Source organism: Rutidosis leptorrhynchoides, chromosome 7, assembly GCF_046630445.1.
Source record: "Rutidosis leptorrhynchoides isolate AG116_Rl617_1_P2 chromosome 7, CSIRO_AGI_Rlap_v1, whole genome shotgun sequence".
Classification (NCBI taxonomy): domain Eukaryota; kingdom Viridiplantae; phylum Streptophyta; class Magnoliopsida; order Asterales; family Asteraceae; genus Rutidosis; species Rutidosis leptorrhynchoides.
Genome location: NC_092339.1, coordinates 60,901,048 through 60,925,929, shown reverse-complemented (window position 1 = coordinate 60,925,929; position 24,882 = coordinate 60,901,048). Strand labels below are relative to the sequence as shown.

The 24,882-nt window shown below is 32.3% G+C and overlaps 1 pseudogene; it reads right to left on the bottom strand.

Moving 5' to 3' along the window:
• The window catches only part of LOC139859286 (desiccation-related protein PCC13-62-like), a 46,177-nt pseudogene that overhangs the window by 17,781 nt on the left and 3,514 nt on the right, over positions 1 to 24,882 (bottom strand).

Sequence of the window (24,882 nt, the reverse complement as noted above, 5' to 3'; positions counted from 1 at the left end):
TGCAGATAATATATGTCGGAATCGAGAAATTAAACTGGTTAGCGAAACATTTAAGATTGATTTGATACCAGTAGAGTTAGGGAGTTTTGATGTGATAATCGGTATGGACTGGTTGAAAGAAGTGAAAGCAGATATCGTTTGTTACAAAAATGCAATTCGCATTATACGAGAAAAAGGAAAACCCTTAATGGTGTACGGAGAAAAGGGCAACACGAAGCTACATCTTATTAGTAATTTGAAGGCACAAAAACTAATAAGAAAAGGTTGCTATACTGTTCTAGCACACGTTGAGAAAGTACAAACTGAAGAAAAGAGCATCAATGATGTTCCCATTGCAAAAGAATTTCCCGATGTATTTCCGAAAGAATTACCGGGATTAGCCCCACATCGATCTGTTGAATTTCAAATAGATCTTGTACCAGGAGCTGCACCAATAGCTCGTGCTCCTTACAGACTCGCACCCAGCGAGATGAAAGAACTGCAAAGCCAATTACAAGAACTTTTAGAGCGTGGTTTCATTCGACCAAGCACATCACCGTGGGGAGCTCCTGTTTTGTTTGTCAAGAAGAAATATGGTACATTCAGGTTGTGTATCGACTACCGAGAGTTGAACAAACTTACAATCAAGAACCGCTACCCACTACCGAGAATCGACGACTTATTTGATCAACTACAAAGCTCGTCTGTTTATTCAAAGATTGACTTACGTTCCGGGTATCATCAAATGCGGGTGAAAGAAGATGATATTCCAAAGACTGCTTTCAGAACACGTTACGGTCATTACGAGTTTATGGTCATGCCGTTTGGTTTAACTAATGCACCAGCTGTGTTCATGGACCTTATGAACCGAGTGTGTGGACCATACCTTAACAAGTTTGTCATTGTTTTCATTGATGACATACTTATTTACTCAAAGAATGACCAAGAACACGGTGAACATTTGAGAAAGGTGTTAGAAGTATTGAGGAAGGAAGAATTGTACGCTAAGTTTTCAAAGTGTGCATTTTGGTTGGAAGAAGTTCAATTCCTCGGTCACATAGTGAACAAAGAAGGTATTAAGGAGGATCCGGCAAAGATAGAAACTGTTGAAAAGTGGGAAACCCCGAAAACTCCGAAACACATACGCCAGTTTTTAGGACTAGCTGGTTACTACAGAAGGTTCATCCAAGACTTTTCCAGAATAGCAAAACCCTTGACTGCATTAACGCATAAAGGGAAGAAATTTGAATGGAAGGATGAACAAGAGAAAGCGTTTCAGTTATTGAAGAAAAAGCTAACTACGGGACCTATATTGTCATTGCCTGAAGGGAATGATGATTTTGTGATTTATTGTGACGCATCAAAGCAAGGTCTCGGTTGTGTATTAATGCAACGAACGAAGGTGATTGCTTATGCGTCTAGACAATTGAAGATTCACGAGCAAAATTATACGACGCATGATTTGGAATTAGGCGCGGTTGTTTTTGCATTAAAGACTTGGAGGCACTACTTATATGGGGTCAAAAGTATTATATATACCGACCACAAAAGTCTTCAACACATATTTAATCAGAAACAACTGAATATGAGGCAGCGTAGGTGGATTGAATTATTGAATGATTACGACTTTGAGATTCGTTACCACCCGGGGAAGGCAAATGTGGTAGCCGATGCCTTGAGCAGGAAGGACAGAGAACCCATTCGAGTAAAATCTATGAATATAATGATTCATAATAACCTTACTTCTCAAATAAAGGAGGCGCAACAAGGAGTTTTAAAAGAGGGAAATTTAAAGGATGAAATACCCAAAGGATCGGAGAAGCATCTTAATATTCGGGAAGACGGAACCCGGTATAGGGCTAAAAGGATTTGGGTACCAAAATTTGGAGATATGAGAGAAATGGTACTTAGAGAAGCTCATAAAACCAGATACTCAATACATCCTGGAACGGGGAAGATGTACAAGGATCTCAAGAAACATTTTTGGTGGTCGGGTATGAAAGCCGATGTTGCTAAATACGTAGGAGAATGTTTGACGTGTTCTAAGGTCAAAGCTGAGCATCAGAAACCATCAGGTCTACTTCAACAACCCGAAATCCCGGAATGGAAATGGGAAAACATTACCATGGATTTCATCACTAAATTGCCAAGGACTGCAAGTGGTTTTGATACTATTTGGGTAATAGTTGATCGTCTCACCAAATCAGCACACTTCCTGCCAATAAGAGAAGATGACAAGATGGAGAAGTTAGCACGACTGTATTTGAAGGAAGTCATCTCCATACATGGAATACCAATCTCTATTATCTCTGATAGGGATGGCAGATTTATTTCAAGATTCTGGCAGACATTACAGCAAGCATTAGGAACTCGTCTAGACATGAGTACTGCCTATCATCCACAAACTAATGGTCAGAGCGAAAGGACGATACAAACGCTTGAAGACATGCTACGAGCATGTGTTATTGATTTCAAAAATAGTTGGGATCGACATCTACCGTTAGCAGAATTTTCCTACAACAACAGCTACCATTCAAGCATTGAGATGGCGCCGTTTGAAGCACTTTATGGTAGAAAGTGCAGGTCTCCGATTTGTTGGAGTGAAGTGGGGGATAGACAGATTACGGGTCCGGAGATTATACAAGAAACTACCGAGAAGATCATCCAAATTCAACAACGGTTGAAAACTGCCCAAAGTCGACAAAAGAGCTACGCTGACATTAAAAGAAAAGATATAGAATTTGAAATTGGAGAGATGGTCATGCTTAAAGTTGCACCTTGGAAAGGCGTTGTTCGATTTGGTAAACGAGGGAAATTAAATCCAAGGTATATTGGACCATTCAAGATTATTGATCGTGTCGGACCAGTAGCTTACCGACTTGAGTTACCTCAACAACTCGCGGCTGTACATAACACTTTCCACGTCTCGAATTTGAAGAAATGTTTTGCTAAAGAAGATCTCACTAAAAGACTTAAGCAAAACAAGAAACCAATTGTTAATGTTCGATGGAATGCTCGTAGAGGACCCGAGTTCACCTGGGAGCGTGAAGATCAGATGAAGAAGAAATACCCGCATCTATTTCCAGAAGATTCGTCAACACCTTCAACAGCTTAAAATTTCGGGACGAAATTTATTTAACGGGTAGGTACTGTAGTGACCCGAACTTTTCCATGTTTATATATATATTAATTGAGATTGATATTTACATGATTAAATGTTTCCAACATGTTAAGCAATCAAACTTGTTAAGATTTGATTAATTGAAATATGTTTCATATAGACAATTGACCACCCAAGTTGACAGGTGATTCACGAACGTTAAAACTTGTAAAAACTATATGATGACATATATATGGATATATATATAGTTAACATGATACTGTGATAAGTAAACATATCATTAAGTATATTAACAATGAACTACATATGTAAAAACAAGACTACTAACTTAATGATTTTTAAACGAGACATATATGTAACGATTATCGTTGTAAAGACATTTAATGTATATATATATCATATTAAGAGATATTCATACATGATAATATCATGATAATTTAATAATTTAAAATCTCATTTGATATTATAAACATTGGGATAACAACATTTAACAAGATCGTTAACCTAAAGGTTTCAAAACAACACTTACATGTAACGACTAACGATGACTTAACGACTCAGTTAAAATGTATATACATGTAGTGTTTTAATATGTATTTATACACATTTGAAAGACTTCAATACACTTATCAAAATACTTCTACTTAACAAAAATGCTTACAATTACATCCTCGTTCAGTTTCATCAACAATTCTACTCGTATGCACCCGTATTCGTACTCGTACAATATACAGCTTTTAGATGTATGTACTATTGGTATATACACTCCAATTATCAGCTATTAGCAGCCCATGTGAGTCACCTAACATATGTGGGAACCATCATTTGGCAACTAGCATGAAATATCTCATAAAATTACAAAAATATGAGTAATCATTCATGACTTATTTACATGAAAACAAAATTACATATCCTTTATATCTAATCCATACACCAACGACCAAAAACACCTACAAACACTTTCATTCTTCAATTTTCTTCATCTAATTGATCTCTCTCAAGTTCTATCTTCAAGTTCTAAGTGTTCTTCATATATTCTACAAGTTCTAGTTACATAAAATCAAGAATACTTTCAAGTTTGCTAGCTCACTTCCAATCTTGTAAGGTGATCATCCAACCTCAAGAAATCTTTGTTTCTTACAGTAGGTTATCATTCTAATACAAGGTAATAATCATATTCAAACTTTGGTTCAATTTCTATAACTATAACAATCTTATTTCAAGTGATGATCTTACTTGAACTTGTTTTCGTGTCATGATTCTGCTTCAAGAACTTCGAGCCATCCAAGGATCCGTTGAAGCTAGATCCATTTTTCTCTTTTCCAGTAGGTTTATCCAAGGAACTTAAGATAGTAATGATGTTCATAACATCATTCGATTCATATATATAAAGCTATCTTATTCGAAGGTTTAAACTTGTAATCACTAGAACATAGTTTAGTTAATTCTAAACTTGTTCGCAAACAAAAGTTAATCCTTCTAACTTGACTTTTAAAATCAACTAAACACATGTTCTATATCTATATGATATGCTAACTTAATGATTTAAAACCTGGAAACACGAAAAACACCGTAAAACCGGATTTACGCCGTCGTAGTAACACCGCGGGCTGTTTTGGGTTAGTTAATTAAAAACTATGATAAACTTTGATTTAAAAGTTGTTATTCTGAGAAAATTATTTTTATTATGAACATGAAACTATATCCAAAAATTATGGTTAAACTCAAAGTGGAAGTATATTTTCTAAAATGGTCATCTAGACGTCGTTCTTTCGACTGAAATGACTACCTTTACAAAAATGACTTGTAACTTATTTTTCTGACTATAAACCTATACTTTTTATTTTTAGATTCATAAAATAGAGTTCAATATGAAACCATAGCAATTTGATTCACTCAAAACGGATTTAAAATGAAGAAGTTATGGGTAAAACAAGATTGGATAATTTTTCTCATTTTAGCTACGTGAAAATTGGTAACAAATCTATTCCAACCATAACTTAATCAACTTGTATTGTATATTATGTAATCTTGAGATACCATAGACACGTATACAATGTTTCGACCTATCATGTCGACACATCTATATATATTTCGGAACAACCATAGACACTCTATATGTGAATGTTGGAGTTAGCTATACAGGGTTGAGGTTGATTCCAAAATATATATAGTTTGAGTTGTGATCAATACTGAGATACGTATACACTGGGTCATGGATTGATTCAAGATAATATTTATCGATTTATTTCTGTACATCTAACTGTGGACAACTAGTTGTAGGTTACTAACGAGGACAGCTGACTTAATAAACTTAAAACATCAAAATATATTAAAAGTGTTTTAAATATATTTTGAACATACTTTGATATATATGTATATATTGTTATAGGTTCGTGAATCAACCAGTGGCCAAGTCTTACTTCCCGGCGAAGTAAAAATCTGTGAAAGTGAGTTTCATCACTCCCTTTTTAAATGCTTTTGCGATATATATTTTTGGGACTGAGAATGCATGCGCTTTTATAAATGTTTTACGAAATAGACACAAGTAATCGAAACTACATTATATGGTTGAATGATCGAAATCGAATATGCCCCTTTTTATTAAGTTTGGTAATCTAAGAATTAGGGAACAGACACCCTAATTGACGCGAACTCTAAAGATAGATCTATTGGGCCTAACAAACCCCATCCAAAGTACCGGATGCTTTAGTACTTCAAAATTTATATCATATCCGAAGGGTGTCCCGGAATGATGGGGATATTCTTATATATGCATCTTGTTAATGTCGGTTACCAGGTGTTCACCATATGAATGATTTTTATCTCTATGTATGGGATGTGTATTGAAATATGAAATCTTGTGGTCTATTATTATGATTTGATATATATATAGGTTAAACCTATAACTCACCAACATTTTTGTTGACGTTTTAAGCATGTTTATTCTCAGGTGATTATTAAGAGCTTCCGCTGTCGCATACTTAAATAAGGACTAGATTTGGAGTCCATGCTTGTATGATATTGTGTAAAAACTGCATTCAAGAAACTTATTTTGTTGTAACATATTTGTATTGTAAACCATTATGTAATGGTCGTGTGTAAACAGGATATTTTAGATTATCATTATTTGATAATCTACGTAAAACTTTTTAAACCTTTATTGATGAAATAAAGGTTATGGTTTGTTTTAAAATGAATGCAGTCTTTGAAAAACGTCTCATATAGAGGTCAAAACCTCGCAACGAAATCAATTAATATGGAACGTTTTTAATCAATAAGAACGGGACATTTCAGTAGCCCGGGTTCGAACCCAAAACTTCTCAGTTAAACACCCACACACCTAACCATTCCTCTACTTCCACTTTTATGAAGTAATTAGTATCCTAATCCTTTTAACCCAATAGTTTACGGCCCAAACTGAAGCATGGTAGTCCAACAGAAAAATCAAAGTTTGTTCTCGACCCAATAAAAAGTGTAAAAAGAAACACGGCCCAAGTTGTGTTATCTAAACCCAACAATTAAATGAAACACGGTAGTATAGCAGTCGGTTAACAAAAATATATGAGGTCATCATCATCTAACCATCTCGTGATCATTCATCTTCATCATCTTCGCATCATAATAGTTTTTATCATCATCTTTATATTATCATTATCAACACACAGCATCATCTAACATAATCATATTCCATCATCTTCATTATTGAAACTGAAACAGATTAGAGAACATGCTAGTAGCAGCCGAAAGAAAAAAATCGAAACATTATCATCATCGTTATCACGATCAGTCATCAACATCACCACATCATCAACATCATCTACCTCATCGTACACCATCACCATCATCATCGATTATCATAATCATTATCATAATCATAATCATTATCCATGATTATCAATGACCCATGATCATCTCGGTTCATCATCAACATCGTTATTTAATGTAGCAGTCCAACAGGATAATTAATACACGGACCAAGTGAAACCTAATATGGTAGTCCATTAACATGACTAAATTAAATTGAACGATGAATTTTTGAGTTGGTACTGCAGTTCAATCGACAACAGTAACAACAAACAAATTGCAGCCGTTTATCATTATCTTTATTTAATCTTTAATTATAATTCAATCAAGTGGGTGAGGTGGGGTTAATTGCTTTAGTAATGGTCGGCCATGAAGGAAAAAGTAAGGTAGTTATCATGAATTATTGTACCTTCATTATTATAAGCAAGTTTCGATGGTGGGTTCCTGGACAGAAACAGAAATAAATATAGCGGTTTTTGGCTTGAGCTTCGAACCAAAACAGAGTAGAAGTGGCTGTAATGGTAGCATGGGTTTATTATGGTGATATTTTGTAGGGTTTGAAGTCGAGCAAGAGGTTTGTTGTGTGCGTATTTGGGTTTGTTTTACAACGAAAATAAACAGAAACATTAGAAGTTGCAGGTCTTACTCTCATTTTGGGTTGAGTCTTCTCGACAGAAACAACACGTACAGCAGCAGCAGAGGCTGCAACAGCGAGCAAGAAAGATAAAATATTTTGCGTGCATTAGGTTCGAAATAGGAAAACAGTACACAGCAACACAGTGATCTTTGAAGGTGGTTTTATAGTTATAGAGAGTGGGTTTTCAGATGGAATAGAAATAGGAATAAAAGGTAATAGTAGCTGTTAGTTTGAGGGTGGTGGTTTCGATCGTTTTTAAATAGAAAACAGGTGCAGAAAATCACGATGGTTGGTGATGGTTGTAAGGTCTCCCGAAATAAACAGAAAATGAAACGGTTTCTTGATGATGATGATAGTAGTTCAAGGTGGCGGTTGGAAATGGTGAACCCAAGGTGGGTGAAAGAAGCTGATGCTCTAGTCGACATAAACAAGAAAAAAATATATACAGAGATATATGGATTATGCTTTTGTCTTCAAACTGCTACAACACCAAAGTAGGTTTCATACAAGAAGGTGTGTTTGTGTTTGAGATGTTTGGAACAGAAAACGCGAATGGAAGTAGCAGTAGACATGGTTGTTCGTGTGGTGGTTTAGTTGCGGTTTGAGATTGGTGTAGAGTGGTGAAGTTGAGGGATGCTTTGCTTTGGGTTGATTTCTCCCATCTGTATGTATATCAATATACATATATAGATTATATATAATCTAGCAAAAGTGATAGATAGTGGAAGGTGATACATACATAATATTTAGATTCTCATATATGAAGAAAACAAAACAATAAAGTTACTTTATGTGACGACCCGGGAATTTTCGACAAAATTTAAACTTAAACTTTATATGATTTCGACACGATAATCAAAGTCTGTAATGTTGAGTCACAAAAATTTTGGAACTATGTTCATATATTTAATTTTGAATTGTTTCATAAGTTCATTTGACCTTTGACCATTTTCGACGATTCACGAACCTGTAATTGTAAACAGAAATGTATATATAGATAATTATGTATGTAAATAACTATACATAATAAAATAATGAACTATTAAGTGATTTAGCTATTATGAAAGATAATTTAAAATAATCGAAACTTATATATAGAGTATATTGAAAGAAATATTAAGTTAAAATACTGTGATTATTATTTTCATTATTATTTGAATAAATATTAATATCATCATTTAATGATTAAAAGTTATTATTAGTAATATCATTATTAAGTATAATTTGTATTATTATTACTATTATAATTATTTCAAATTATTAATATTATTACTTTATCATTGTTCTTATTATTATTAGATTATTATAAAAATAATTATAATTATAATTATTAATTATTAATCTTATTGATATATTATCATTATTATTTCTATTATTATTAGTTTCATTATTAATATTAATAATAAAATTAATAAGAGATACTAATATAATGAATATTATTTTGTTTCTTTATATAATTAATGTACAAATATATATATGTGTGTGTGTGTATATATATATATATATATATATATAACGATATATAATAATACAGATGCAGATATATACGTAATACATATGCATATACGAAATACAAGTATACATATATAAATACATATACACAAAATATATATATATATATATATATATATATATATATATATATATATATATATATATATATATATATATATATGTGTGTGTGTGTGTGTGTGTGTGTGTGTGTGTGTATGTGTGTGTGTGTGTGTGTATACACAAACACTGATTTATACCTATGAATATACAAATAAAGGAGTATTTTGTTTAACATCACAATCTAAAATCTTCTCTTGTCTATTATCTTGTAAGAAAATTTGAAAGTCAATTAGATGTACCCAAAACTTATTGTTAGCAATCAACATCGAACGTTCCTTTTATTTTTTTATCAGTTTTTCTTGTCCTTCTTCTTCTGTGTACGATTCATTGTCGACCACCATTAAGCTACAAACCAAACTTATTTGATTTGATTTAACTACCATATATTTTTTTTTCTCCTTTTGATATCTTCCGTGACACAAAAATCACACCCCTTTCCTCCTTTTTGCTTCAAGTTCCTGTCCGAGAATGATTTACACCCATCATCACTTCGAGTATCGTATCTTCTTTACCGTTGATCACAAAGACCTCACCTACATATAATCACCATCGGTTACCTCATCATCGAGAACTCACCTTAATAAACACCACCACCTTTAACTCAACTTGGAATCCAATTTTAAGCAACCCTTAAACACCTTGTCTCTCTTCTTCTCTCCTTTTGTTAGGATAACATCGGTCATTGCAAACCGATTATGTTCACCATTGCAGCCACTTCTATACTTCTGTTTTGGAATCGAAAACAAACAACGTACTACCATTTATCATCATATCATCTTCACTTTAATTTCTGTATTCTGTGAAACCAACGCAATCCACCACTTCACTTCTACTAGCACTCGCTAATACTTTTCTGTTTAATCTATTCAAATTACAAAAGATGTATGCGAAAGAGATGGCCTTATATTTTTATATGTGGTCGACATTTTCTTAATGGACAACACTTGGTTATTTTAAATCGCATGTTATACCTTTGATACAATTCTCATCCACTTGACAACCCTACCACTTAATATGTTATTAAATTTTCTTTCGGCTTCTACTCCACTCAAGAATACCGAACCCACCTTCCAATAAAGCTATTGTTTCATTTAAATTAAAACATGATTTTGGTTTGTTTGCTAGTATTGTGGCCAACCGAAGGGTCAATGATATTGGCTGTGGATAATTTTTTTTAATGGGTAATTGATTTAGCATGAGCTGTAAAGGGAAGCAAATATTATGTGATGTTCCTGTGTTTATCAAGCGAGCCCCACATCACAATTGAATTGTGCATGTTGTTTTAAAACCGATTACTAGGATTGAATTTGTGTTGGGCCGTAAAAATCTGGTTGGGATGATTAAGAGAGTTGTGGGCCAAGCCCAACTCAGTTATCTTGACTATTAGTATTTTTTTTTTTAGCTAAACGAATGATGATGATGAATTATGGAGAAGAAGAAGATAAACTGTTAGATGGGTTAAATCAAAATAAGACTGGTTATAAAATAGAAAGACAGCAGACAGTGGAGTGGTTTGGATGTGTTTATGTGTGAGCGAGAGGTCGCGGGTTCGAGCCCTGTTCATGGCATTTTTTTTAGGAAGCTATTAAGGTAGTTATTACCAATTTTATTATTATTATTATTATTATTATTATTATTATTATTATTATTATTATTATTATTATTATTATTATTATTATTATTATTAAAATTATCATTATTATTATCACAACATATGTACTTACATAAAAATGAGTCTAACACATATAAAATAATTATGTTAATATTACAAACTATTTTGTTTTCAAAATAAAATATTAGTAGCTATTGTTAATTAAATTACCTATAAGATATAAATATATTTTTATATAATTTTTATATAGATTTTAATATATCATATATGTTTTAATTAAAATACTTTAATAAGAATCCGATATATATATATATATATATATATATATATATATATATATATATATATATATATATATATATATATATATATTAACTATGTAATTAAAATATATAAAATATATATAATTAATATATTTATTTAGGGTAACATATAAAACATTAATAAAACTAGTATATTAACAATATCAACTTGTTTAAATCTTATTATATGTTTTAATATATATAAATGATATAGGTTCGTGAATCCGAGGTCAACCCTACTTTTATTCAATGTCATCATATGTATTTTTACTACAAAATACATTAGGTGAGTTTCATTTGATTCCCTTTTTACTCTTTACATTTTTGGGACTGAGAATACATGCGCTTTTATAAATGTTTGACACAATAGACACAAGTACCTTAACTGCATTCTATGATAGAATTATCTGGGATTGGGGTTGATTATTATGACACGCATTAGCCCCAATTTTCGTTAGAGCGTGTGAGCTCCCGAGCCGGGTGGATGGTTTATTATTTACGACATTTTGGCACCGGTTAGCCTATATTTTATAAACATGTGTTCAGCCGTGGGGTGTAAAGACCGGCACAGAGGTTCTATATTTTGAAGGCACATGTATTCAGCCGTGGGGTGAAAGACCGGCACAGATGGTTACTATTATATTTTGAATCCTCACCAGGTGTTCTTCATATGAAAGATATTTTTTGTGCAGTTGGAATGGGACTTCTGCACATTTTATAATATTTAAAATCTTGTGGTCTATTAAAATGATGAAAATGAAATGATTACTATAAACTGATGAACTCACCAACCTTTTGGTTGACACTTGAAAGCATGTTTATTCTCAGGTTTGAAAGAAATCTTCCGCTGTGCATTAGCTCATTTTAAGGATATTACTTGGAGTCATTCATAACATATTTCAAAAGACGTTGCATTCGAGTCGTTGAAGTTCATTAAAGATTATTATTAAGTAAATGACGGATTAGGTCATTTATAGTTTGGATATTATGAAATGGTATGCATACCTGTCAACTTTCGATGAAATGAAAGGTTGTCTTTTAAAAATGAATGCAATGTTTGTAAAATGTATCATTTAGAGGTCAAGTACCTCGCGATGTAATCAACTATTATGAATCGTTTATAATCAATATGGACTTCGTTCGGATGGATTAGGACGGGGCGTTTCAGTTGGTATCAGAGCGGTGGTCTTAGCGAACCAGGTCTTGCATTAGTGAGTCTAACTGATAGTCGTTAGGATGCATTAGTGAGTCTGGACTTCGACTGTGTCTGCGTGTCAAAAGTTTTGCTTATCATTTCGTGTCGAAAATTACCTGCTTATCATTCTTAGAGAATCACTTGCTTATCATCCTTAGTCTAGACACATCTTATTGCATTGATTGCATGATTAGTGTATAGACACAATTCATATCTTAGCATATCTGCTAATTCATATCTTAGAGTATCTGTTACTGTAGACTTTATCTGACACGTTTCCTTAATTTCCTCCGTAATCTACGGGATCTTCTGTACTATATTAGATATTCTTTTTTTTTTAACGGCAAGCTTGCATCAGTCCGGACCGAAGCCTAGTCATCATTTGCACACACACACACGCGTTCGGGCAGGAAACCCGAACCACACTCAGGGGATCCGACCCTTAAACCATCCCATTCGGGGCAGGCGGGCTGGACCTTAGTCCCGGAGCGGGTCGGTAAAACCTTCCCTTTGGGCCACCCTCAAGGAATTTCTTTCAAATAATATCCTTTGTAGGTGACGAGGCTCGAACCTGAGACCTCTAGCCCGGCGGGGGTGCTAGGCACCACCACATGTCCACTGAGCCAAAGCTGCGGGGACTATATTAGATATTCTATATTGTGATGACCCGGAAATTTCGACTAAATTTAAACTTAATCTTAAATGATTAATGACTTCGACACGATAAGCAAAGCCTATGAAGTTGAATCTCAAAATTTTGAACTATTCAATTACCCTTCGGTTGTTCTCAACGATTCGCGAACCATTATATGTAAACAGATACATATATATACTATAACTTGAAAACGTAACAAAGTTTTAATTGCATGATACCGTACATTAAACTTATTGGTTTATATATCTATTTGAATATATATGATTTCAAGTTATTTAGTAAACGATAGTAACATTCGATTATTGATTCGATTGATATTTAGATAAGTTAACTAAAACGTTTAAGATGAACAAGTAAAATACTAATTTGCTACAGTATTTTCAAATTGCTACAGTACCCAAAATGCTACAGTGTTTTCAAAAATCACTATTTGCTACAGTGAAATTGACTTTGCTACAGTAACACTATTTCAAAATGAAAATGTATATATTATATATATATTAACAAATAGCAAGACGATGATTTATAGAAGTAAATGACCAAAACATTTGAAAGTTTAAGATATACTATGAGTGGTATAGTTTATGGATAATTTAAGACTATATTTTGACAAAGGTACGTGACACGAAACGTAAAATGCAAGTTTTCTAAAGGTACGAAAGGACATTCGAAAAACTGGAACCGGGACATAAGTCGAGTGATGACGTACGACTTATCGGAACAAAAATTACAAGTCAACTATGCACGTGAATTTAATATAATATATAATTAATTATTTAAATTATATAAATTATATTAATATTTTATCATGTCGACAAACAAATGGACAAATGATTCTGAGCTGGAAATTGAGGCCATGCGATCGCATGGCCATCATGCCCAAAATCCATGCGATCGCATGAGGCAAAATTTCAGGCCAAGTGCTATAAATTCTCGAGTTTTGGCCAGTTAAATCACACACACATATATATTATTTTTACTCCGTATTTATTTATTTTATTATTATTATTATTATTATTATTATTAATAAGATTATTATTAATCTTATTATTTTTATTATTAGTGTTATTATTTTTGCGATACAAAAATAATAATGTACATAAAATATTACGACGGAGTGCTGTCCAAGTAATTTTTCAAAACGAGTTTCCGAGAAAGCTAGAGCTAAGGAAAATATGGGTTATTGCCAAGGAGGTTATGGGTAATATTCGGGGGTATTTTTGTGAATCAAACCTCGTGCTTATTATCTCCAATGCGTCTACGTGCTTTCCTGCAATATTGTATATCAATATTAAACTGTGAGTTTCATATGATCCCTTTTACTCAATATATTTTTGGGCTGAGAATACATGCGACTGTTTATAAATACTAAAAATACTAGATTTATATGCGTGAGTTTCATAAGATCCCTTTTACTCTCTACATTTTTGGGCTGAGAATACATGCAAATGCTTTATTAACCGATATACAATATTTATATGTGTGAGTTTCATTTGCTCCCTTTTTAATTGCTTTTGCAATCTATATTTTTGGGCTGAGAATACATGCACTTTATTTTAAACGCAATGGATACAAGTACATACTAAATTCTACACTGAGTTTGAACCGAAAATCCCTTAGCTTTGGTAACTGTTAACTGCCAGTTATAAGAACTGGTGGGCGCGAGTAGTAGTATATGGATCCATAGGGCTTGACATCCCCGTCCGAGCTAGAGCGCTAGCCTTTTAACGGACGTATGCTATTTGATAAGCGTACACGTTGGTTTGCGTGTATTATTAAGATGATTATACAAAGGGTACAAATTATATATACGTTAAAGTTTAGTTACCAGGGTGCTCAACTTTGTAGAACCGATTGATAAACGTTTCGGATGAAACAAATGAAATCTTGTGATCCCCCTTTTATGTAAAACCTATTGATAAACGTTTTGAATAAAACAACTGAACTTTTGTAATCCACATTGATATACGGATTATGTGTAATATTAAAACTATGAACTCACCAACCTTTGTATTGACACTTGAAGCATGTTTATTCTCAGGTTTCCTAGAAGTCTTCCGCTGTTTGCTTATATGTTAGACAAGCTATGTGCATGGAGTCATACATGGCATATTTTTCAAGGAAACGTTGCATTCACCAAATCATCACCATGTATCTTATTTTGACTGTACTGTCAACGGAAGTACTATTGTAAACTATTATTTACAGTGATTGTCTATATGTAGAAATCATCAGATGTTGAAAACCTTTGATTTAAATATTCATTTATGGTGTGCCTTTTCAAAAGAATGCAATGTTTACAAAACGTATCATATAGAGGTCAAATACCTCGCAATGAAATCAATGAATAACGTATTGTCCATATGGATTTGGAGCGATCGTCACATATATAATTAGAATATTATCCGATAACAGAAAATCATTTCATATTGAAAATCCTTTAACTGATCGTGAGAGATGGATCCTACACCTAGCTTGGATTCCATTAGTTCCGGAAGCGATTTCGAGATTTATATTGAAGCAGACTCCGAAGTCAATGAACCAGATGTGCCTCAACCATTTAGTTATTTTTCTTTCTGGAGGAGATGGGGGTGGGTCCGAGATTTACTAACTCGTTGGAGAAATGAAGAAGGTGAACCTTACCGTGAACCAAACTTACCACCTAACATCGGAGAAAACGATGTACTCACCGGTGAACCTATACGCAACACTGTTTTCACCCTTCTTGCCAAAATATTCCGACTCGAAGGTCGCGTTACTGCAATCTCAGAAAATATCCAACCTCTATTTCCGAATACCAATCGAAGGGGAATATTAGAAGAAATTAGAGAACTTCAAATTGATAATCAAGATCTATCGAATCAGATGAGTGGGTGGATAAAAATGATAGAGGGTAGAATAGAAACCCTGACAAGAATGGTGCGTGATTTACAAGCATCACAAGCACCACAAGCACCATCAACCTCAGTACCGTCACCATCAGCAATACCGACAGCATTAGCAGCACCAGCAGCATAAACTGTACCACAATAAATAACATCAACAGTACCATCACCAACATCAACATCCGCATCTCACACCTCAAATTTCACAATCTGTCCCACGAACATCAACGTTATACGCACCATAGATACCAACGAATACCAACGATAATGAACGATGAAGTATTGCTCTATAATTTCATTAAAATTATGTGAAGAATATGTGATTCCTAATAGTTAACGATGAAGTATTGATCCATAATTTCATTAATATTCTGCGAATAATATGTGGTTCCTAATATTTTTAGAGATTACTTATTCTAACTCAAATCGAAAAACAAATGAGATTAATATCATATTAACTCATTAAATCCATGATTACATCTGAATAAAAATATATATGTATATATGTTTTCATAAAGATTGTAATTAAAAATTCTTTTGTACAAACCGTTAATGGTGAAAATATTTTAACGGGTAGGTAATACCCGAGGAATATTTAGATTGCACATTAATTAATTACACTGTACATCCTTCGAATCTGATTCAACGGTCATTTACTATCCTACTTACATTTTCGGATATACGTATTCGATCACCGCAGAACAACCATTTTCATTCAATTTCATAATTGGATTTTGACCTATCAAAATTCAACAAGTGGCATAATGAAGAAAACATTAGACAAAATAAAATTTGTTAGAAACAAACAATTTAACTATGAGGAGAATATTGTTAAGAATCCACGCTAACAGTTCCTAGCTAACTGTTCCTAGCTAACTGGTTACATTTTATTTATCACAAATTTATTTATCGCAATTTACATTCTTACAATTTTATTTATCGTCATTTAATTTCTGTTATTTTCTTTACGCACCTTATTTATCGTTATTTAATTTCTGTTATTTATTTTACGCACTTTAAATATCGGGACACGTATATAAGGTTTTGACATATCATATCGACGCATTTATATATATTATTTGGAATAACCATAGACACTCTATATGCAGTAATGATCGAGTTCTCTATACAGGGTTGAGGTTGATTCTACAATAATATATATAATTTGAGTTGTGATCGAGTCTGAGACATGTTCAGGGGTCACGATACGTATTAATTAATTCGAATATTATAAATTAAACTACATATGAATTATTGGACTGTTAACTGTGGACTATCGACTGTGGACTATCAAGATTGGACAATTAAAATGAATTAAAATATTGATTATAATATATGAAACTAAACAATTCTTCAAGTTTACCACTTGATTTCATCTTAAACCTCAATTGTATCTTGATGATTACAATATGCGTTTAAACCTTTCATGATTCTTGAAAAACACCTCAATCGAGAAGATGAACCAACCGCATTTCATCTATGGAAGAAAAGTTTAATGCATATAGTAATGCACCTGAAAAACACTCAGAACCTGAATAAACGTTTAACATGTATCTGTGCTAATTCCTTTAGTGTTATTATTACCTAAAATAACTTGGTAATTCCTTTCAAAGTAGCAAATTTTGTCACAGCTCCAGCAATCAACTTCGACTTTTCGTTCGAAACAACCTTATTATCACCTTGATTATATGTATGCTCTTTTATTGTTACCGGCGAATCTTTTATATCCCACCATATTAGCAGTAAACTTACCAGCAACTTCATTTCTCATTGGCTTAAGTCTCTCCGAAGAACCATTATAGTTGTTCGTTAAAACCTATTCATATACTCATCCATATCTTATAACGAGAATTACCATACCAATTACCGATCAATATTTTGAATCTTGCAGCGTTTCTACCTCAACAGTTATATGTATACATATAACATTTATCTTTTAGAACTATGACCTTCCATTCTGAAATTCTGAAAAGCACCCAGTCTATGAATCAATACTCTGAATTCTGAAAAAGCTGATTGAAGCAGCAAAAACTGTAAACGACTTTAACTGTCGAAAGTTTGATGATAAAGAATAGTATGTCGCCAAAGCTCGAAAAAGTTGGAACTAATAAACCGGATTGAGCAAACTATGAAGGAGACTCTGAACAAATTACAAGGACTAAACTTGTACATAAAGAATCCTGATGATTCTATTTCTGATGAAATCTTAGCGAATACCTTACTTCTGACTCCAAACTCTTGTGGACAAATTTTCTTCACCATCTTTCGATATTAGAAATTCCAATATATCATCGTATCTCTCATTATAAATATCCTCCATATTTCTGAAGATATTTCCATAACTATTCCTATCTGAAATCATTAATCTCTTCGTGCTATCAGTGTTACATCATATAGAAACTGTTAGTTTCTATATTCTGTAAACTTTCAAGCTTAAAATATGAATGTTATTGAAGTAATGTTGGGAACTGAAGCATGAGTTAGTATAATATAATTACACTTGATCAACGTGATTATATTTCAGTAAGTCATGCTGAGTTTCTAAATGGAATGTGATGATTCACAGATCATAACATCATCATGTGCCATGTTACACGACTCCTACGTTCTGTCTAATCTATAAACACATCAAGAACATATTTTTCTTGATAGTCCTATTTTTCCTGGAGTATTCTGGTAATTTAACAAATCAAGATCGTGCCATTACCATTTCCATCTTAGAACATCAACAATGTTCATTCTAAAACTTATATCTGCGGATTCTGGACCATTACAAGCGATGCTTAATCGCAAGAAGAAGAAACAAAAGGACAAAAACTCCGAAATATAAATTGGGGTATAAATCGCAGCAAATAAAAGAGAGTATTAACTGTGGATGACAATGATTATAGAAGACAGAAGATGGAACTTCAAAATATAAAGGAAAATATAAAGTCCGATAACAACATATAAATTACAAACCGTGTATGTCAATATTTATCGCAACATAAAGACACGGGAGAATTAAAAACACTACAACCCCAAGAGCGAAGTAAAAGAAAACAGATTCCTCCGGTGGGAGTTGGAAAAGGAGAATGATTGTTGCGATAGAAAGGATAAGGACAAGGATTAGAATTGGATTAAGCATTTTCACAATCTTTTGAATTTGGAAATTGAGCATAGGAATAGTAAAAGTAATGAGACGGAAAAGGTAAATTTATAATGGAAATATCAGACATAGTAATCGGGACAGATCATCGCATTTAATTAAAGAGATCCTAATTTTCTTATTTGCCAAAGAATCAAATCTTTCAGATTTTGAAGATTTTCTTTAAATCCATTGAATTCCGGAATTCAATCGAGACAACGTCAAAAGTTAAGGCGAACCTTATTTTTCCTAAATTTAACCATGACTAGTCAAAAGTTATGATGAAACATGTTTTTCTCATTTCACTATTTGGTAATAGCTTCACTCGTACTCTTCGAGTAATCGAATTATCTTATCCATATTACTCAACTGTAATAAAACACTATTTATCAACTCATAATCGTCATGAAAACATTTTTATTGTTAGCCATAACCACCTCACTCAAATTTCGGGACGAAATTTCTTTAACGGGTAGGTACTGTGACGACCCGGGAATTTTTGACAAAATTTAAACTTAAACTTTATATGATTTCGACACGATAATCAAAGTCTGTAATGTTGAGTCACAAAAATTTTGGAACTATGTTCATATATTTAATTTTGAATTGTTTCATAAGTTCATTTGACCTTTGACCATTCTCGACGATTCATAAACTTGTAATTGTAAACAGAAATGTATATATAGATAATTATGTATGTAAATAACTATACATAATAAAATAATGAACTATTAAGTGATTTAGCTATTATGAAAGATAATTTAAAATAATCGAAACTTATTATGTTGAATATATAGAGTATATTGAAAGAAATATTAAGTTAAAATACTGTGATTATTATTTTCATTATTATTTGAATAAATATTAATATCATCATTTAATGATTAAAAGTTATTATTAGTAATATCATTATTAAGTATAATTTGTATTATTATTACTATTATAATTATTTCAAATTATTAATATTATTACTTTTGTCATTGTTCTTATTATTATTAGATTATTATAAAAATAATTATAATTATAATTATTAATTATTAATCTTATTGATATATTATCATTATTATTTCTATTATTATTAGTTTCATTATTAATATTAATAATAAAATTAATAAGAGATACTAATATAATGAATATTATTTTGTTTCTTTATATAATTAATGTACAAATATATATATGTGTGTGTGTGTATATATATATATATATATATATATAGATAACGATATATAATAATACAGATGCAGATATATACGTAATACATATGCATATATGAAATACAAGTATACATATATAAATACATATACAATATATATATATATATATATATATATATATATATATATATATATATATATATATATATATATATATATATATATATATATATATATATGTATATGTATATATACACAAACACTGATTTATACCTATGAATATATAAATAAAGGGGTATTCTGTTTAACATCACAATCTAAAATCTTCTCTTGTCTATTATCTTGTAAGAAAATTCGAAAGTCAATTAGATGTACCCAAAACTTATTGTTAGCAATCAACATCGAACGTTCCTTTTATTTTTTTATCAGTTTTTCTTGTCCTTCTTCTTCTGTGTACGATTCATTGTCGACCACCATTAAGCTACAAACCAAACTTATTTGATTTGATTTAACTACCATATATTTTTTTTTCTCCTTTTGATATCTTCCGTGACACAAAAATCACACCCCTTTCCTCCTTTTTGCTTCAAGTTCCTGTCCGAGAATGATTTACACCCATCATCACTTCGAGTATCGTATCTTCTTTACCGTTGATCACAAAGACCTCACCTACATATAATCACCATCGGTTACCTCATCATCGAGAACTCACCTTAATAAACACCACCACCTTTAACTCAACTTGGAATCCAATTTTAAGCAACCCGTAAACACCTTGTCTCTCTTCTTCTCTCCTCTTGTTAGGATAACATCGGTCATTGCAAACCAATTCTGTTCACCATTGCAGCCACTTCTATACTTCTGTTTTGGAATCGAAAACAAACAACGTACTACCACTTATCATCATATCATCTTCACTTTAATTTCTGTATTCTGTGAAACCAACGCAATCCACCACTTCACTTCTACTAGCACTCGCTAATACTTTTCTGTTTAATCTATTCAAATTACAAAAGATGTATGCGAAAGAGATGGCCTTATATTTTTGTATGTGGCCGACATTTTCTTAATGGACAACACTTGGTTATTTTAAATCGTATGTTATACCTTTGATACAATTCTCATCCACTTGACAACCCTACCACTTAATATGTTATTAAATTTTCTTTCGGCTTCTACTCCACTCAAGAATACCGAACCCACCTTCCAATAAAGCTATTGTTTCATTTAAATTAAAACATGATTTTGGTCTGTTTGCTAGTATTGTGGCAAACCGAAGGGTCAATGATATTGGCTGTGGATATTTTTTTTTAATGGGTAATTGATTTAGCATGAGCTGTAAAGGGAAGCAAATATTATGTGATGTTCCTGTGTTTATCAAGCGAGCCCCACATCACAATTGAATTGTGCATGTTGTTTTAAAACCGATTACTAGGATTGAATTTGTGTTGGGCCGTAAAAATCTGGTTGGGATGATTAAGAGAGTTGTGGGCCGAGCCCAACTCAGTTATCTTGACTATTAGTATTATTTTTTTAGCTAAACGAATGATGATGATGAATTATGGAGAAGAAGAAGATAAACTGTTAGATGGGTTAAATCAAAATAAGACTGGTTATAAAATAGGAAGACAGCAGACAGTGGAGTGGTTTGGATGTGTTTATGTGTGAGCGAGAGGTCGCGGGTTCGAGTCCTGTTCATGGCATTTTTTTTAGGAAGCTATTAAGGTAGTTATTACCAATTTTATTATTATTATTATTATTATTATTATTATTATTATTATTATTATTATTATTATTATTATTATTATTATTATTATTATTATTATTATTATTATTATTGTTATTTATTATTATTAACATTATCATTATTATTATCACAACATATGTACTTACATAAAAATGAATCTAACACATATAAAATACTTATGTTAATATTACAAACTATTTTGTTTTCAAAATAAAATATTAGTAGCTATTGTTAATTAAATTACCTATAAGATATAAATATATTTTTATATAATTTTTTATATAGATTTTAATATATCATATATGTTTTAATTAAAATACTTTAATAAGAATCCGATATATATATATATATATATATATATATATATATATATATATATATATATATATATATATATTAACTATGTAATTAAAATATATAAAATATATATAATTAATATATTTATTTAGGGTAACATATAAAACATTAATAAAACTAGTATATTAACAATATCAACTTGTTTAAATCTTATTATATGTTTTAATATATATAAATGATATAGGTTCGTGAATCCGAGGCCAACCCTACTTTTATTCAATGTCGTCATATGTATTTTTACTACAAAATACATTAGGTGAGTTTCATTTGATTCTCTTTTTACTCTTTACATTTTTAGGACTGAGAATACATGCGCTTTTATAAATGTTTGACACAATAGACACAAGTACCTTAACTGCACTCTATGATATAATTATCTGGGATTGGGGTTGATTATTATGACACGCATTAGCCCCGGTTTCCGTTAGAGCGTGTGAGCTCCCGAGCCGGGTGGATGGTTTATTATTTACGACATTTTGGCACCGGTTGGTCTATATTTTATAAACATGTGTTCAGCCGTGGGGTGTAAAGACTGGCACAGAGGTTCTATATTTTGAAGGCACATGTATTCAGCCGTGGGGTGAAAGACCGGCACAGATGGTTACTATTATATTTTGAATCCTCACCAGGTGTTCTTCATATGAAAGATATTTTTTGTGCAGTTGGAATGGGACTTCTGCACATTTTATAATATTTAAAATCTTGTGGTCTATTAAAATGATGAAAATGAAATGATTACTATAAACTGATGAACTCACCAACCTTTTGGTTGACACTTGAAAGCATGTTTATTCTCAGGTTTGAAAGAAATCTTCCGCTGTGCATTAGCTCATTTTAAGGATATTACTTGGAGTCATTCATAACATATTTCAAAAGACATTGCATTCGAGTCGTTGAAGTTCATTAAAGATTATTATTAAGTAAATGACGGATTAGGTCATTTATAGTTTGGATATTATGAAATGGTATGCATACCTGTCAACTTTCGATGAAATGAAAGGTTGTCTTTTAAAAATGAATGCAATGTTTGTAAAATGTATCATTTAGAGGTCAAGTACCTCGCGATGTAATCAACTATTATGAATCGTTTATAATCAATATGGACTTCGTCCGGATGGATTAGGACGGGGCGTTTCAGTTGGTATCAGAGCGGTGGTCTTAGCGAACCAGGTCTTGCATTAGTGAGTCTAACCGATAGTCGTTAGGATGCATTAGTGAGTCTGGACTTCGACCGTGTCTGCGTGTCAAAAGTTTTGCTTATCATTTCGTGTCGAAAATTACCTGCTTATCATTCTTAGAGAATCACTTGCTTATCATCCTTAGTCTAGACACATCTTATTGCATTGATTGCATGATTAGTGTATAGACACAATTCATATCTTAGCATATCTGCTAATTCATATCTTAGAGTATCTGTTACTGTAGAATTTATCTGACACGTTTCCTTAATTTCCTCCGTAATCTACGGGATCTTCTGTACTATATTAGATATTCTATATAATTAGAATATTAACCAATAACCGAAAATCATTTCATATCGAAAACCCTTTAACTGATCGTGAGAGATGGAGCCTACACCTAGCTTGGATTCCATTAGTTCCGGAAGCGATTTCGAGATTTATATTGAAGCAGACTCTGAAGTCAATGAACCAGATGTGCCTCAACCATTTAGTTATTTTTCTTTCTGGAGGAGATGGGGGTGGGTCCGAGATTTACTCACTCGATGGAGAAATGAAGAAGGTGAACCTTACCGTGAACCAAACTTACCACCTAACATCAGAGAAAACGATGTACTCACCGGTGAACCTATACGCAACACTGTTTTCACCCTTCTTGCCAAAATATTCCGACTCGAAGGTTGCGTTACTGCAATCTTAGAAAATATCCAACCTCTATTTCCGAATACCAATCGAAGGGGAATATTAGAAGAAGTTAGAGAACTTCGAATTGATAATCAAGATCTATCGAATCAGATGAGTGGGTGGATAGAAATGATAGAGGGTAGAATAGAAACCCTGACAAGAATGGTGCGTGATTTACAAGCATCACAAGCACCACAAGCACCATCAACCTCAGTACCGTCACCATCAGCAATACCGACAGCATTAGCAGCACCAGCAGCGTAAACTGTACCACAATAAATAACATCAACAGTACCATCACCATCACCAACATCAACATCCGCATCCCACACCTCAAATTTCACAATCTGTCCCACGAACATCAACGCTATACGCACCATAGATACCAAGGAATACCAACAATAATGAACGATGAAGTATTGCTCTATAATTTCATTAAAATTGTGTGAAGAATATGTGATTCCTAATAGTTAACGATGAAGTATTGATCCATAATTTCATTAATATTCTGCGAAGAATATGTGGTTCCTAATATTTTTAGAGATTACTTATTCTAACTCAAATCGAAAAACAAATGAGATTAATATCATATTAACTCATTAAATCCATGATTACATCTGAATAAAATATATATGTATATATGTTTTCATAAAGATTGTAATTAAAAATTCTTTTGTACAAACCGTTAATGGTGAAAATATTTTAACGGGTAGGTAATACCCGAGGAATATTTAGATTGCACATTAATTAGTTACACTGTACATCCTTCGAATCTGATTCAACGGTCATTTACTATCCTACTTACATCCACGGATATACGTATTCGAT